We start from the raw sequence: 17918 nt of genomic DNA, 5'->3' as shown, positions 1-17918 counted from the left end.
TAAAAAATCACCTGGAGTTGGGTTGTCGTAGCTACTATTGTTTGTCTTGTGGGGTCTGTGCCTCCTGGTCCATTTTAGATGGTATGCAGGGCAGTCGATGTTGTAGCACTGCTTCTGGAGGACCGAGGAGTGGCACATTTTTGGGTGAAAGAAAGTACAGGAAGAAGAACGACATACTCCTTTAGACAGGAGGTCGCTACATTTTTTGGGATGGTCAAAGTTGCATGTCCCATTTTTTTCCCCTGTTATTCCATGCTTACAGATGCCCCAAGCATAATATTTGCACAAATTCACCTTTGGTTGAGAATTGTTGGGAGGTGTGTTGTCAATTTCTGCAGGTTCTGGGACTGCACTATAATCCTCAGTATCCAAGCCAGGGCCACCCCGTCCTGGATTCCATCTACTTTCCCCAGTAGAGGAAGAAGGAGGAGACTCCTCTCCAACATCTGTACTGTGGGCCACGGTCTTGTGCAATGATGGTTGTATATTTACGGTTTTAGATGGTTGTATATTTACTGTTTTTGTGGTGGTTTTGGTAGTGTCCCTAGGAGAGTCTGGGCTGGCAGTAAGGCTGGGGGCTGGGTCTGGGTCAGCACTGGGGCTGGGGGCGGAGCCTGGGCCAGCGGCTGGGCCTGGGCCAGCACCAGCACTGTGGGTATTAGTGCTATGACTGGGGGATTCTGGGCCAGCACCAGCACTGTGGGTATTAGTGCTATGACTAGGGGATGGGTCTGGCTTAGCACTATGTGGGTGGCTAGATAGTTTCGAGTCATCTGTTGTGTTATGGACATTCTGCATTTTTTGATACACTATCTCTTGCTCCCATGTTTTATATATTTTTGGTAGACTATCCAAGAGGTCATCCTTGTTTTCTTGATTATTTTTATCATTTATTACTCTCCTTAGTATCTTTCTGATACCTGCCCAAAGTTCTACATCTTTATTGCACAACCAGAAACGCCTTGCTAGTTCGAGGTCATTTTTTGAGGCTGTATTTAGTCTAGTACAAGAGATATGGTGTTTGGAAGAGTATAGATTGCATTTGATTCTGGATTTCCTTCCAAGGATTTTTTTACATGTCCCACAGATATGCTGTGCTGACATCCTGTCTGTATCCTACTACACTCTGTATGCCACGGAAGAAAACTGATTTCCACTTTACCTTTCTCTTGCTTGTGCCAGTAATATGCAAGATGTATTTATACGAACCAAGTTTGCAGTATGTGGGTGGTGGTGTAGGGTGGATGGTGGGTGTTGGGTGGGTGGTGGTGTAGGGTGGGTGGTGGGTGTAGGGTGGGTGTGAGCCGGGCAGGACACTGCCACACTTCACTATTATTTTTATTACTATTATTATTATTATTATATAAATTCCTTTTATGTAGTGCTGTACACTGTTTATCTCAAGGATATACACTGTATTCTTTCAAAATACACTTTTCACTGCGCTATACTGAGATCATTGTTTTATTGGGTTTTATTGGGTTGATGGCGTTCTTGACATAATAAATATTACAGCAGGTTATAGTCACACTGCATCGGGGTTAAGCTTCATAAGTTTGGAAATATATTGCAACGGAATTTCTATGTTAACGAAAACAGAGTAATACATAACGGAAGCAAAATAATAATAGCGAGAAGTCATAAAGGAAAACCCTTGGTAAACAAAGTCAAGATGGCAGCTCCCCGAGGCAGTACACTCAAAAAACAAGCCAACAATCTTTCAGGTATTATTGATATATCATTCAAGTTTCAATCTGATAAAGTCATCCCCTGAGAGTACGATTCGATGGTTGTTCATATTTTAGATTACTACGCACGGTTCTGGTCACCATATATGAAGGATATGACAAATTGCAGTGTGTTCAACACCGAGGGAAGATGATGATAGCTTGACAAGAAATAAATCTTGCAAATAGCTGTTCAGATGAGTGGATTTTTTTTATTTTAGCCTTGCAAGGTGAAGATTAAGCTGCAGCTTAATACTAGGGTTATGGATATGAATACTGTGAATCAGAAAACTGCATTATAGTAAACTTTTCAAAATATTTTTGCAATGGTACGATCAATTTTACTCAAGCTACTACAAGCCTTCCTTCACCAGCTTTGTCTGTGTCCAATAATTTGTTGCTTTACCATTGTTTAACGCATTGTGTAGATGTAAATAATGTTAAACACACACACCACACACACACACACCACACACACACACACACCACACACACACACACACACACACACACACACACACACACACACACAGGGTATGCAGACGATGTGAAACTATTTATAAGAATGCTATTAGGAAGGGACTAAAATGGCTTCTGGGAAGACTTAGGTTACGGCAACAGTGAAGTAAATGGCCCCTGAACTTAAGTTCGAGTAAGTGCAAGGTCAAGAAATTCGGAAAAGGAGATCAGAGATCGAAGATTTGGGATAGGTTATAATTATAGACGATGGAGAAGGATCTAGGAGCAAACATCATACTTTTGGATAATTTTTGGCGAATGACAACTATGACTTACTATGTAAAGTCATCCGTTGGTCACATGTGGGAGTTCGCGAACACTCTAGTAAGTGGTCCTTCAAGTGAGACGAGGTCACGAACGTCTAACTCCCTTCTATTTCATGCTCACTCAGAGTCTATTATACGTTTTCAGTTAATATTGATACCAAAGATACATCAAGATATCACTAATGGCATCCTAGTAAATTATTAGAATGATAGAGTCATACGTCATTAACAACACTCAGTGTACTTTATTTATACTGCAGATTACAAAAGTTATTAATGAAAAATGTTTATTTTTTCTATGACATACTAAGTAACAATCTGATAGGAGAGCGAGTCACATAGTAAAATTGTAAAGGATAAATCAATGTCACAAAAAAGTAATTAACTCTATATATGGAGAGACTGATATTTGCTCAATAATGAACGGGTCATTTATATGATTAAGATCCGTGTCAAGAGGCAATTGTCCCGTCTCCTGATGAATGAAACAAGACTGATTCTCAAATTAACACAGTATTTGAATATACTTGTTTATATTGGGAGCGATGTATGCTGGAGGTGCGACAATAATTACTGGTGTTCACTGGACAATTGGCATCTTCTTAAATTCATTAAATGAGAATTTCTTTGCGTCCAGATGAAAAGGGGCTTCATTCTTAGTCACCATTTTTCCACCAGGTCTCGTCGGTATGGTCTTCTGCTGCTCTACCCATCCACTTCAAGGTTCGAAGTGTTGTACATTCAGATATGCTCTTCTGCATAAAACTGTTGTAATGCATGGTTGATTTGTCACCTTCCTGTCAGTTTGAACCAGTCTGGCCGTTCTTCTTTGGTCCCTCTCATTAACAAAGCGTTTACTGTCAGAGACCTGCCGCTCACTGGATTTTTGTGTTTTATCACACCATTCTCTGCAAATTTTAGAGACTCTTGTGAGTGAAATTCCCAGTAGATCAGCAGTATATGAGATACTCAAACCACCCCGTCAGGCACCAACAATCATTCAATGGTCAAAGTCATTTAGATCACATTTCTTCCCCATTCCGATGTTTGGTCTCAGCAACATCTGGACCTCTTGATCATGTCTGCATGCTTTTAGGCACTGAGGTACTGCCACGTGATTGACTAGATAAATTGCATTATCGAGCAGATGTACAGAGTACTTTATAAAGCGACCACTGAGTGAATGCATGCCTCATAAATCAGAGAAGGGCTTTCAGGTACCATAGCAGCGATTCATTATTATACGACCTTTGTCATTACCATTACGGAGTATGCAGCACGTTCCTGGAACTCGCATCTGATCATGTTAAGAGACAAATTTCAGAGGTTCGTAACAAAACTGGTCCTGGAATTGAGAAAACTGGTTTACAACGATAGACAAAAAAAAAAAAAAAAAAAAAAAAAAAACCGGACAATCTTACATGAAAGCATAACTAGTGAGGGACTCTTGATCTTAGGGAAATGAATCTGTACTGCAGTTCCCTTAAGTCAGAATACCTTCCATTCTTCCCCACCACCACCAGATACTGTATAATCCCTACGGGTTTAGCGCTCCCCATGATAATATTAATAACAGGAAAGCATAATTAGCGGAGACAAAATTATGTACAAAATACTCAGAGAACTTGGTAGGAAAGAAAGGGATAGATTAAACGGATGAGATGCAGTGCAAGGGAAGTAAATGCAAGTTTAAAAAAATGTAAATAGTAAGAAGAATATTAGCGAACACTGAAATTCATTTCTTCAGAGTCAGGAATGACAACGAGTTAGATGACGTCGTGGTAGAAATGGAAAGCTTATGGTGTTTTAAGGGCAAGAACGAGGGGGCCTAAGAGGTTGAAACCGAGACTCAACCCCCGGAACAAGTTACCAGCGGCTTTCCCGAGTCAGTGAGCACTGCATTACTTTTTTCACAGGACAGTTTTTGGGAAAATAACAAAATTTTTGAAGTGAGCACTGCATTACTTTTTTCACAGGACAGTTTTTGGGAAAATAACTAAATTTTTGAGAGTTGTAAGTCCAATACTAACGCTTCGAAGGTCGCCGATGAAGAAAACACCAACCCATGTAGTTTTCTGCGAAGTCGCAAAGTAAACGCGTCAGACAACCTGTCTAAACCAAAGTAACTATACAGTTGCTGACGTAATTACCAGCAAAGAGAGAAAGCACTTTTTTTTCCGGAGATCATAATGAAAACAAAAAGCAAAAGAGACATGCGGCCTAACAGCAACGCATTATCTGAGACACGTAACCAAGACTGAGATTCATTTCGTTTTCCAGTGATCAGCTTCGTATGCATCATGACAATATATTACGCGGGAGAGCTCGGTGTAAAATAATCCAGCGTTTGGTAAGCCAGTGAAACGTTAATGAACTTCCACGGACAACTGACGGTAAAGAACAGCACCCAATACATTGTCTCAAGATATATTGCAAAACCGTCTCAAGACGAATTGCAAGACATTGTATGAATACATAGTGCAAGACACTGCCTGAAGACGTATTGCGAGACATTGTCTTAAGACATATTGCAAGGCAAGCACGTTTCCTAGGCGGGACACTAACAAAAGAACTACACATCTCCCCGAGAGGCATGATCGCAAACCTCGACGCCAAGTCTCAAACAACACGAGATCTCCCGCGAGACAAGCGGCCCAAGGCAACACATGTATTTGTGGAGACACCTGTCGTACACGAGACGACACATGCAATCATGGCGGTGACACACTGCAGTCCAGCCGTGTTCACCTGATACCAGGCACCTACACGCATATGCGAACGCACGCGCGCACACACACACACACACACACACACACACACACACACACACACACACACACAAATAGTACTTGATAAAATATAACAGTTGAGAAGCCGACTGATCCATGAGGGGGAGGTCCTCATACAACCTTTCCCACTCGTGTATCTCTATTCTACGAAAAGCTATCCAAATTGTCTTGAACACAACTTAAAACATTCCCACTAATCTATGACTAAATCAGCTTTTACCTAAATCTTTTCTTAATGTGTAGTGAACTTTAAGTTAGGTATATGTATGTCTTTTTTTATGTCTTACTTCCATTTGTACACTTCATATTTATTTCTAATTTCATATGTATTTCTAATTTCATATTTATTTCTAATTTTAGTGTTCTTAACCCTACTCTTGGTCGATGAAGTTACTAACTGGAATGCTAGTTAGGTTAGTACATAGACTGACTTGTTCGCTGACAAACAGATGGCAAATTGATTTTCTGGCTGAGCTCACGGAGCATATTACAGCCTGGCAAAGTGGATAATATATTAACTAAATTGTCACGCTAGTTTACTGACTGACATACAAAGTACGGAGGCAACTTCCCGACAAAAAGTAGTTGGCGGACTATCTGGTTTGCTATCTGGCCGACCATCCAGCTGGAAAGCTGATGTTTCTTGGCTGACAGACTAACAAGCTGAGAGGCTGGCTTGCTAGCCGGCTTCCCAACTTCCAACATTACCGCAAAGATGGTCATCTGTCTCAGTGAAACACCAGTTTATTACAACTAGACCGTGAACTATCTAGCTGAAACAGAGTTCTACATCACATTCTTCTCTTAAGTTAAAGGCGAGTATTGAAGCATATAATTATATATATATATATATATATATATATATATATATATATATATATATATATATATATATATATATATATATATATATACGTATATATATATAACGCAACCACGGAAACAAGTGGTATTTAAAGCAAGAAATAAACTGCAAAAAGTCGAGTTTCGAACCTGTGAATCTGGCCCATCACTAAACTCAAGATAAGTTGTAATGAACGACTGTTAATGAACAGAAGAATGCAAGGGGACTCCAACCGTGGTGTTTGCATGTGCCAGTTTCAACCCTCTACCAGTGATCAACGAAGTTTTCAGTAAGATGATTTTACAAACATGGCTTCCGTGACTTGTCTGTTTCAGTTGCACCATCTGCAACCCAACTGTATTGTCCCACAACCCCAGAAGCTTTCATGGTACATGTTTTCTCATACCCCTGAAAGCCCTAATGTCCATAAAGTCAAAACAGGTCATAACGAATGACTACCAATAATTGAACAGAGGAATAAACGCGGACCTGAACCTAGCAGGTTCAACCGCGTATCACAGAGTTAAGAAATAAACCTATATTGGCAACATTCTTCACTTCGTGGAGAACTTTCTAAAGTCATGATTAAAGTTCTACATACAGAGAACAACACTGTTATAGTAAAGGCCTGTTTCTGCTATTTGAGTCTTTCCATCACGTCCTTGTCCTTGATCAGCGGTGTACTTACCTGCCTCCCCAGTCTATACTCTACCTTCCAGGTAAAATCATTATAATTGTTTACTGCACTATAAAAAACGGATGCACTATAAAAACGGCTTTATAGCTAATTATTTTTTATTTATGCCTTATTACACGTTAACGATTTTCTACTGGTCACGTTACTACATAACAATATACACAAAACGGCTTCTGCATTATTTTTTCTTAATATATTCTTATGTTACCTTGCATTACAAAAAGATATTAGTGTGTTCCAGGACCATTGCAAAGAAAATAATTAGATCTCCAACGCACTACGAAATTATATGAGCTACAGAAAATGAATAAGCAATGACAAATTAATTAATACTCGAGGGCAACAGGCATTTCAGTTACTTTTTTATTTAGCAAAATTGGATATATCAAGTTCATCAGCAATGTGCTGCTGCTCTGTGTATATGTTAGTTATCTAGTGTGAACAAGAGCAATGAGCTGGGAGACTTTAGTAAGGCAGTGATATCGTTACTTGTTCAGCAGCCGCCGCTGAAGAACAAGTAACGTTTTGTTTACAGTTTTGTTTACAGAAATGGTTAAATATTTCATATATAACTACATATGCTGAAAAAAACTTCGCTCATCCCAGCTGTAGATATATGCTTATTACAGTAATTTGTTTAAGAATGTTGGTGCATAGTTCCTGGACTCAGTATGTCCATCTGAAATCTTTCGATTTTCGCCTCTATTAGGGACTTCAGACACATAATAAAGAAATAAATCAAAGAAAATATGCCATGTCGTAGAAATACATGAAACATACGTAAGAAGTCAGTTAGCTAAGCTTAATAAATCCTACTTTTTCTGAAATTACGGGACAACTTTTGGGGAAAATGAAGCAAGTGATGCCGGGATTTGATAAAAGGAAAGAAAAAAAAAAACTCGAGAAGTCCTGACGGTCGATGCGACTAGAGTTTTGTTTGTACCCATCCATTACCACTCACATTTTTTTCTCCATCCTATGTTTGAAACTTTCTATTGTATTTTCTTCCTATTTTGGTAACTTCCAATTGTATCCCTCCATTCTGTATCTGAAACTTTCAATTATATTTCCGTGGTATGTTTGAAACATTTTGTATTTTCAGTGTTTAAAACTTTGTTTTGTTTCTCTTTTTTATGTTGAAAACTTTTTTAGTTTCTCCATTTAATGTTTGAAACTTTCTATTGTATTTTCATTCTACGCTTGAAACTTTTTATTGTAAGTTCGTCTTATGATTGAAACTTTCAACCGAGTCTCTCCTTCCTAAGACTGGAACTTTCTATTGTATCTTCATCGCATGACAAACTTTTTTTCTTTCGTGCTTGAAACTTTCTTGTGCCTGTGTCCAACTAGCACGTCACTTTCTTGTGCCTGTGTCCAACTAGCACGTCACTTTCTTGTGCCTGTGTCCAACTAGCACGTCACTTTCTTGTGCCTGTGTCCAACTAGCACGTCACTTTCTTGTGCCTGTGTCCAACTAGCACGTCACTTTCTTGTGCCTGTGTCCAACTAGCACGTCACTTTCTTGTGCCTGTGTCCAACTAGCACGTCACTTTCTTGTGCCTGTGTCCAACTAGCACGTCACTTTCTTGTGCCTGTGTCCAACTAGCACGTCACTTTCTTGTGCCTGTGTCCAACTAGCACGTCACTTTCCGGTGTATTTGACCAACCAGAGCGTAGAAAGAATTCATAATAACACTATTCAAAGCAACTTATTGAATGAGCAGGGTTCGAACCTCAGGGTAAACCAGTCCTAAAACTAACCGGCCTAACAAGATGTGTCTAACAAATGTTGTTATGCATTAGGAAGGTTAGCATGGGTCCCACTGGTTTGTACGAGCGATTCTCACATTAACATGGCTGAGGCAAGCTCTAGCTCAGGTTCCTTCAATTCCGTTATCGTTATCGCGAAATCATTATAAGGCGATTGTAAACTCTTAGGCTTATGGATTTCATTGGGAACTTTATATTGTATTTGTCCCAGCACTGCTTTAAATTTGTGCAACAAATGCTTGAAATTTTTTATTGTATTTGTCTGATTAAATACTTAAAACTTTCTAATGTAGGTATCTGTCCATCTTAAGCTTCCCACTTTCCAGTATTTGTAATAATGATGCTACGTGGTACTTTGCTCAACACATTTGTAGATACTGTTTACCCATTAGGAAAGTATAGGTATGTTGCATGCGGATCAAGCCTCTAAAGCTCCATGCGTTGAATAATGCACAAGGACTTAGCTCTTCACAGGCATATACATAAAAAAAAAGTATAACCAGTGTTTTTCTTATTTCATTTCTAAACTGTGAAGAGCTATATTTCGTATTTAAATATTTAAAACCCCGGCTAATAACTCTTTCATTAAAACCTTTTATCCGCTTGTACACGTATGTCTCTCCTCAACGCCTTTCAGGAGAATGCAAATTTCGTTATCACAGTCTCTCTTAATAAGGAAACTTCCTAATGCTGGGGATTAGCTTAAGTCATCCTTCTCTGTATACTTTACAGAGAATTTACGCGCGTTGTATATTAGGGAGACCAGAAGTGTACTGCATAATACAAGTCTCATAAGTTGCGGTTGATAGACACAAGCAGTAATTGTAATCTTTATTTAGACAACGTTCTGCAGGCGAAATTCTGTCTTAATAGAGTTTACGGTTGCTGCTTGCTTGTCTTTATCAACTTCAACTTGTCGGTATTTCAAAACAATTGATACAATCAAGCAGGTAAACATTACCTTTAACAGCCATGCCAAAACCTGAGAGTTTTGTCCCACAACTAAACGTGTAATCTGAAAAAAAAATATTTGTAAAATGTTACAGGCTAAGAAGTCGATGTGTTTAATAAGAATCGATAACCCCTAAGACGTTGATCTAACAGCTGAAGCTAGGGAATGATAGAGGTTAATAAAGGTGGAGAAGATAAACTGACATGGAATACAAATGGAATCATTCACCTCTGCTGCCTCATTGTCTCTCATACAAAATACACAAAATTATCCCCGCAACTGAAAGCTCAGTTTAGCAGTAACTGCGGTTGTTTACGATTGCAGATTACCGGTGCGCGGATAACGAGGCTTGACAGCCCATTTACACATAATATACTTGTCGTATATCTTACGTACTTGCCTGATGGAGGTTGGCGATATTCCAGGGATTGCATCAATTATACATCTGATGTGAGTTTTAAGCCTTGTGTGTAACTGGAGATTATCTTGGGGTCTGGGTTGGAGCTTTTGGAAGTTTACACTATTTTGGGAGATATGAAAAACCTATTTACACACACACACACACACACACACACACACACACGCACAAAGGCATACTTTGATGTACCTCATATACATACACCACGTAACAAATTATAATGTAAACCATGGCAACCCATAATGCTATGTCCTGTGTTTCTTTGTAGCTATATGCTCAGAGGAACCAAAAACTGAAGGTGGAGCTGCTAGAACAGACCAGGACAACCCATAAAGTAATGCCCATAAACACCAACAACACATGGCGAATTATTTTATTAAACATTACTGAATACGCAATAATAACCCAAGTGGTATCCTCTTCAAATGAAGAGGAACCCAGAAAGGAGTCTAAATATACAAATTAATTAATCTCCTGAGTTGCTGTCTCCGAGTATTCATTGCACTTCAGTTATTCATAACTGGTGTGGTGCTACCCCATTCTACATGATAGTTACATAGGAACAAAAGCTAGCTGGATGTATTTCATACATCAAGTTATGAAATCTGTCAGTCTGAGCTGGGAGATCTCAGCAAGACAATGAGGATATCATCAAATATTCCACTAGGACCTCAGTACCTACTGCAGCAACAAAGGTTTCAGCTATTAGAACAGACCAGAATAACCAATAAACTTATGCCAGCGATTTATCTAAACGATCCTTAGAGAACTAAAGGCTATTGTAGTAACAAGCTGAGTTGGTCTTAAGCTTCTGTCTGTTATAACCATAGTATATATTTTATCACCACGCGTTATAAAGGGTTGGACCGATAAGCTAACTGATGAATATCAAAATGGTATACAATACCGACAGGTTGGTTAGACATATAGGCAACAGTTAAGCAACTTTATTCCGAAACGTTTCGCCTACACAGTAGGCTTCTTCAGTCGAGTACAGAAAGTAGGCAGGAACAGTAGAGATGTGAAGACGATGTAATCAGTCCATCACCCTTGAAGTCGTAGATTTGAGGTTGTCAGTCCCTCAGCCTGGAGAAGTTCAGTTCCATAGTCTGGAACTATCTGAAGATCAAGCGACAGTGCGGAGACTTAAATACTGTACTCATAAGAACATAAAGAAGGAACACTGCAGCAGGCCTACTGGCCCATGCGAGGCAGGTCCAAGTCTCCTACCGGCTTAAGCCAATGCCCCAACCTAGTCAGGGCAGGTCACATTCACTTAAGGAAGGAACACGACAACTGACCTAAGCACAAGCTAGTCAGGTCCAACTCACACCCACCCACACCCACTCATGTATTTATCTAACCTATTTTTAAAATTACACAACGTTTTAGCCTCAATAACTGTACTTGGGAGTTTGTTCCACTCATCCACAACTTTATTACCAAACCAGTGCTTTCCTATATCCTTCCTGAATCTGAATTTTTCCAACTTAAAACCATTGCTGCGACTCCTGTCTAGGCTAGATATTTTCAGCACGTTATTTACATCCCCTTTATTTATTCCCGTCTTCCATTTATACACCTCAATCATATCCCCCCTAATTCTACGCCTTTCGAGAGAGTGCAGATTCAGGGACCTTAGTCTATCCTCATAGGGAAGATTTCTGATACATGGGATCAACTTTGTCATCCTCCTTTGTATGTTTTCCAGAGCATTTATATCCATTCTATAATACGGTGACCAAAACTGTGCAGCATAATCTAAATGAGGCCTAACCAAGGATGTATAGAGTTGAAGAACAACCTGAGGACTCCTATTATTTACGCTTCTTGATATGAAGCCAAGGATTCTGTTAGCTTTATTGCGAACACTTATGCACTGTTGTCTTGGTTTCAGATTACTGCTAACCAGGACTCCTAAATCTTTTTCGCAATCCGTAATATTAAGATCGACATTATTTAGTTCATATGTGGTATGGTTATTTTCCTGTCCAACATTTAGAACTTTGCATTTGTCTATATTAAACTGCATCTGTCACTTCTCCGACCACTACATCAGTCTATTCAAATCTTCCCGTAGTGTTCTAATGTCCTCGTCAGAATGAATTCGACGGCCTATTTTGGTGTCATCGGCAAATTTGCTTATGTCGCTTTTTATGCCCTCATCAATGTCGTTTATGTAGATTGTGAACAACAGGGGGCCCAACACTGACCCCTGTGGAACACCGCTCGTGACGCTTCCCCACTCTGATTTCTCCCCATTTATGCAAACTCTCTGCTGCCTATTTGTCAACCATGCCTCTATCCAGGAAAAAATTTCTCCTCCTATTCCATGTGCCTTAATTTTCCTCAATAGTCTCTGATGTGGGACCCTGTCAAACGCCTTACTGAAGTCCATATACACAATATCACATTCATTACCATGATCTACCTCCTCAAATACCTTAGTGATAAAAGTTAATAAATTCGTAAGGCAGGAACGCCCTTTTGTAAAACCATGCTGAGATTCGTTAATTAATTTGTGCTTTTCAAGGTGGCTACGAAATGCCTCGGCAATTATTGATTCCATAAATTTTCCCACAATGGAGGTTAGGCTTATTGGTCTATAGTTCGAAGCTAAGGACCTGTCACCTGGTTTGAAAATAGGTATCACATTTGCCATTTTCCACTTATCTGGCACCATGCCAGTCTGTAGTGATATATTGAAAAGATTAGCAAGAGGTTTGCAAAGCTCCTCTTTACATTCCTTTAGAATCCTTGCATACAGTTCATCAGGGCCTGGGGATTTGTTAGGTTTTAATTTATCAATTTGCCTAAGGACCATGTCACTTGTGACCCTAATCGTGCATAGTTTATCATCATCCTGTTCTACATAATTTATTATTTCTGGAATATCGCTAGTATCTTCCTGAGTAAAAACTGAGAGGAAGAATGTGTTAAAAATTCTACACATTTCCTTATCACTGTCTGTGAGCTGACCCGAGTAACTTGAGTGGGCCTATCTTGTCCCTGATCTTACTTCTGTATACCTGAAAGAATCCTTTTGGGTTAGTCTTCGATTCTCTTACAACTTTAACCTCATAATCTCTTTTTGCTTTTCTTATTCCCTTTTTTATTTCTCTCTTTAACTGAATATATTGATTTCTTAATTGCACCTCTCCTCTTTTGATTTGCCTATATATGCCTCTCTTTTGACCAACGATATGTTTTAATCTATTGTTCATCCATTTAGGATCATTTTTGCTTGATCTGATTTCCTTATTTGGAACGTAAGTTGTCTGAGCAGCTAGAACTATGCTCTGGAAAATGTCATATCGGGAGCCATCATCACCTACCTGACCCATAGTCAGGTCATTCCAGTTCAGCCCACCCAAGTAATTTTTCAGTCCTATGAAATCAGCCAAGCGGAAGTCAGGGACAGATACTTGCCATTATTAGGGGAATTCCATGATATATTAAAACTGAGTGATTTGTGATCACTTTCCCCGAGCTCATCATTAACTTCAAGATTATTAATTAGCGTTTCCCTGCTGGCAAGAACCAAGTCAAGCAGGTTATTTCCTCTAGTTGGCTCCGTCACAAACTGCTTTAAAAAACAATCCTGAATCGTATCAAGAAAGTCACTTGATTCTAAATTTCCTGTCAAATTGCTCCAGTCAATCTGTCTATAGTTGAAATCTCCCATTATCACAACATTTTCGAATGTAGAGGCCTTACGAATTTCATCCCATAGAAGTTTACCGCACTCCCTATCAAGATTTGGGGTCCTGTAAATCACACCCAAAATTAGTTTTTCACGGCCCTCGAGAAGCTGTAACCAAATAGATTCAGTGGCTGACGCTTCTAATTTTATATCTTGTCTAACACAACACTTTAAATTGTCTCTGACGTACATCGCTACTCCACCACCCTTCCTGTTGACCCTGTCAGTGTGGAATTTATAGCCTTGTATGTGACATTCAGAAGGCATCTCTCTATCTTTCAGATTGAGCCAGGTCTCTGTTATAGCAATGATATCTGTTTCCTGCACTTGCAATTAATCTTAGCTCATCTATCTTATTTCTTACACTCCTGCTATTAGTATAATAGACCTTGAGGGAGCTAGTCCCTTGCTACCCTCTGCTGTCTCCATTTGCTGACATGATCTATTGTCTTTACAACCCTAGTGTTGCAACCTGACTGTTTCCCACACACACTCGACTGAAGAAGCCTACTGTGTAGGCGAAACGTTTCGGAATAAAGTTGCCTAACTGTTGCCATTAATGTGCCTTACCTACCAACCTGTCGGTATTGTATACCATTTTCATATTCACCTTGTCAGACACTGCAACACAATGGCATCTTGGTACAGAAAACACCTTGGACAACTTTTTCAAGTGAGAATTGCTTGATCTGAGAGGGACGTGATCTCTTAGTGGCTGCATTCTCACTACTACTACTCTGCACCTCTCCTTCCGACAGTATTTAAGTCTCCGCACTGTCGCTTGATCTTCAGATAGTTCCAGACTATGGAACTGAACTTCTCCAGGCTGAGGGACTGACAACCTCAAATCTACGACTTCAAAGGTGATGGACTGATTACATCGTCTTCACATCTCTCCTGTTCCTGCCTACTTTCTGTACTCGACAGAAGAAGCCTACTGTGTAGGCGAAACGTTTCGTAATAAAGTTGCCTAACTGTTGCCTATGTGTCTTACCTACCAAGCCAACTGATGGCGTCGGTCAGATGACCAAAACTCTTGCTGCGGGTCATCATGTGACTAAGACCCGCGTCATGTTTCCAGACAAACTTTACCTAACCTAAACACGCGTGGAAGAAAAAAAAGTGCAGATATTTGTGTTGTGTGCATTTTTGCTTAGGCATCCCGCTGCTAGATGTTTCGCGTCGTTTTTTTTCCTTGTGGTTAAATATACATTGTTTTATGTAACCTACCGATAAATGAAATAAAATATGCACTGAACTCTCAGGAAGTGATGCTGGAAAATGAGGAAGAAAAACGAACGATGTTGAATGCAGTGAACTGCACGCGAATTATATTTATTATTATTAATAATTATTATTTTTAACAGCAGCAACGCAGTTGTATGTTCATGAGAAAGTACTTGCTCTGAAAAACTGATTTATAGCCAAAAAGATAAAAAATGTACTTTTAACGGAAATAATAGATCAAGTCCGGTGATAGTGACATAAGAACATAAGAATGTAGGAACACTGCAGAAGGCCTACTGGCCCATACGAGGCAGGTCCTTATCAAAACATCTACCCGTACTCGACTGAACAAGCCTACTGTGTAGGCGAAACGTTTCGAAATAAAGATACCTAACTGTTACATATGTTGTTAGGTAAGACACATATGCAACAGTTAGGTATCTTTATTGTGAAACGTTTCGCCTACACAGTAGGCTTCTTCAGTCAAGTACAGGAAAGGTTGATAGAAGCAGAAGATACTTGAAGACGATGTAATCAGTCCATCACCCTTAAAGTTTTGAGGTGGTCAGTCCCTCAGTCTGGAGAAGAGCATTGTTCCATAGTATGAAACAATATGGAGAAGAACTGACAGGATGGAGCTTTTATAGCGCTATAAAAGCTCCATCCTGTCAGTTCTTCTCCATATTGTTTCATACTATGGAACAATGCTCTTCTCCAGACTGAGGGACTGACCACCTCAAAACTTTAAGGGTGATGGACTGATTACATCGTCTTCAAGTATCTTCTGCTTCTATCAACCTTTCCTGTACTTGACTGAAGAAGCCTACTGTGTAGGCGAAACGTTTCACAATAAAGATACCTAACTGTTGCATATGTGTCTTACCTAACAACCTGTCGGTATTTTATACCATTTTAATGTTCAATCTGTTACATATGTGTCTTACCTAACAACCTGTCGGTTTGTGCTCTGACGTAAACAAACATTAAACAGCTGTGTCGTGAGCTTAGTGATGTCACTATTAACGACTCGCAAACCATAGCAAACGAGCTTTGGAGAGAAATGGTATAAAATAAGGATAAGATCTCTGTGTTAGGTAAGACACATATGCAACAGTTAGGTATCTTTATTTCGAAACGTTTCGCCTACACAGTAGGCTTCTTCAGTCGAGTACAGAAAAGTTGTTAGGTAAGACACATGAACATTTTAATTTTAATGTTCATACAGAAAAGTTGATAGAAGCAGAAGATACTTGAAGACGATGTAATCAGTCCATCACCCTAAAAGTTTTGAGGTGGTCAGTCCCTCAGTCTGGAGAAGAGCATTGTTCCGTTGTCTGAAACAATATGAAGTTGAAGTGACAGAATGGGGCTTTATATAGTGCCTTTATATGGCACTATATAAAGCCCCATTCTGTCACTTCAACTTCATATTGTTTCAGACAACGGAACAATGCTCTTCTCCAGACTGAGGGACTGACCACCTCAAAACTTTAAGGGTGATGGACTGATTACATCGTCTTCAAGTATCTTCTGCTTCTATCAACTTTTCTGTACTCGACTGAAGAAGCCTACTGTGTAGGCGAAACGTTTCGAAATAAAGATACCTTACTGTTGCATATGTGTCTTACCTAACAATCTGTCGGTATTTTATACCATTTTAATGTTCAAGATCTCTGTGACTTGATAGAGCTCAATGTGTGGGCGAAACGTTGTCAACAAAGGGTCGTATTATACTGCATTTGTGTCATCCACAAATTATCTTTTCAGTTAACGGGAAACTTGGTCACAAAACGTAAGCTTTGTTTTAAGAACACACGTGATCTTTGAACGTTTCAAGTCAATGTAAATGTGTATTCTGCTAGGGGAAAAAATGTCAAACTATAAGGTATACCAAGAGAAAATACTTAAAACATGAGATTGAAAATTACATAGACAAGAAAAAAAAAGAGCTAAAATAAATATTCAACGATATGCCAGAAAATGTGGAGACTACCTGGAGAGACTAGCTAACCCTGGGATGGCACTCATGAACGATGACCATGTTAGTATGGCACTGACATACATACTTTTGCGAAACGACCGCGCGTACGAACGCACATGCAAGAGCGAACGTGCGCATACGCGGCGCGCACACACGCACGCGCACACGCACACGCACACACACACACACACACACACACACACACACACACACACACACACACACACACCAGGCCTAGTGTCTAATCGGCATGTGCCTAGGACAAAATAGTAACTAACACAGAATTATCCCCCAAAACGTAAATATCGCTACAACTGAGTAAACTAATCAACAGTGAGGTGGTGGTGGCTGAGGAAGGGAAGGAGCAACAAACCTGAGTCAGAATTCTCAAAAGAATCTCACCATGGTTATTTTTCTCACCACTGGGGCCGAGTACACACATGTTGTCGATGATCAGGAAGTGGCAAACCAATCAACAACACTGCACTCACTGAACCAAGTAAACCAACTAATAACTGTGAACTCCGAGCCAAATAGCTGGTGGCTCGTATGGTCGTGTCCCGTTGGTAACGTACTCTCTTCATACACTGTCCGTGGTCCAATTCCTGCCATGGGTGGAAATGTTGGGCATGTTTTCTTAACATCAGAAAGAAGGAACACTGCAGCAGGCCTACTGGCCCATGAAAGGCAAATCCATGTCAACCCCAGCTTAGAAAAGACACCTGCTGTCCCTGTACATTTAGCATTAAGTAGGTACGTGGATGTTAATCGACTGGTGTGGGTCGCATCCTGGGATGGGGGGGGGGCCAAGATTAAAGAACCCTAATGGAAATAAGACAAGGCAGCTGTCGATAACGCACTGATTTTCACGGGTTAACCTGGTTGGCCATCCCTCAGGGTGAAAAATCCGGACAAATCTTATCTTAACACTACAGCTAGTGTAATCTGGGCCAAGAAAACTAACCAAAACTCCAGCACCACTCCAGCTACTGTAAACTTCTAAAGTTGTCTGTGGCTGGAGTGTT

At 39.9% G+C, this 17918-nt stretch overlaps 1 long non-coding RNA gene across 3 annotated transcripts in view; it reads right to left on the bottom strand.

The window, feature by feature from the left end:
• Window positions 1–2742: 2742 nt before the first annotated feature.
• The window catches only part of LOC138852957 (uncharacterized), a 156466-nt gene continuing 141290 nt past the window's right edge, over window positions 2743–17918 (bottom strand). For 2 of the 3 annotated variants that reach the window (XR_011392210.1, XR_011392212.1), the window contains one exon: window positions 2743–3420. This is a non-coding gene — a long non-coding RNA (uncharacterized lncRNA). Of the gene's footprint in view, window positions 3421–9573; window positions 9628–17918 lie in introns of all 3 variants that reach the window. The other variant, XR_011392211.1, reaches the window with a different exon arrangement.

This window comes from Cherax quadricarinatus, chromosome 19 (genome assembly GCF_038502225.1).
Source record: "Cherax quadricarinatus isolate ZL_2023a chromosome 19, ASM3850222v1, whole genome shotgun sequence".
NCBI classification, from domain to species: Eukaryota; Metazoa; Arthropoda; class Malacostraca; order Decapoda; family Parastacidae; genus Cherax; species Cherax quadricarinatus.
This window is presented reverse-complemented; position numbering and strand designations above follow the sequence as displayed.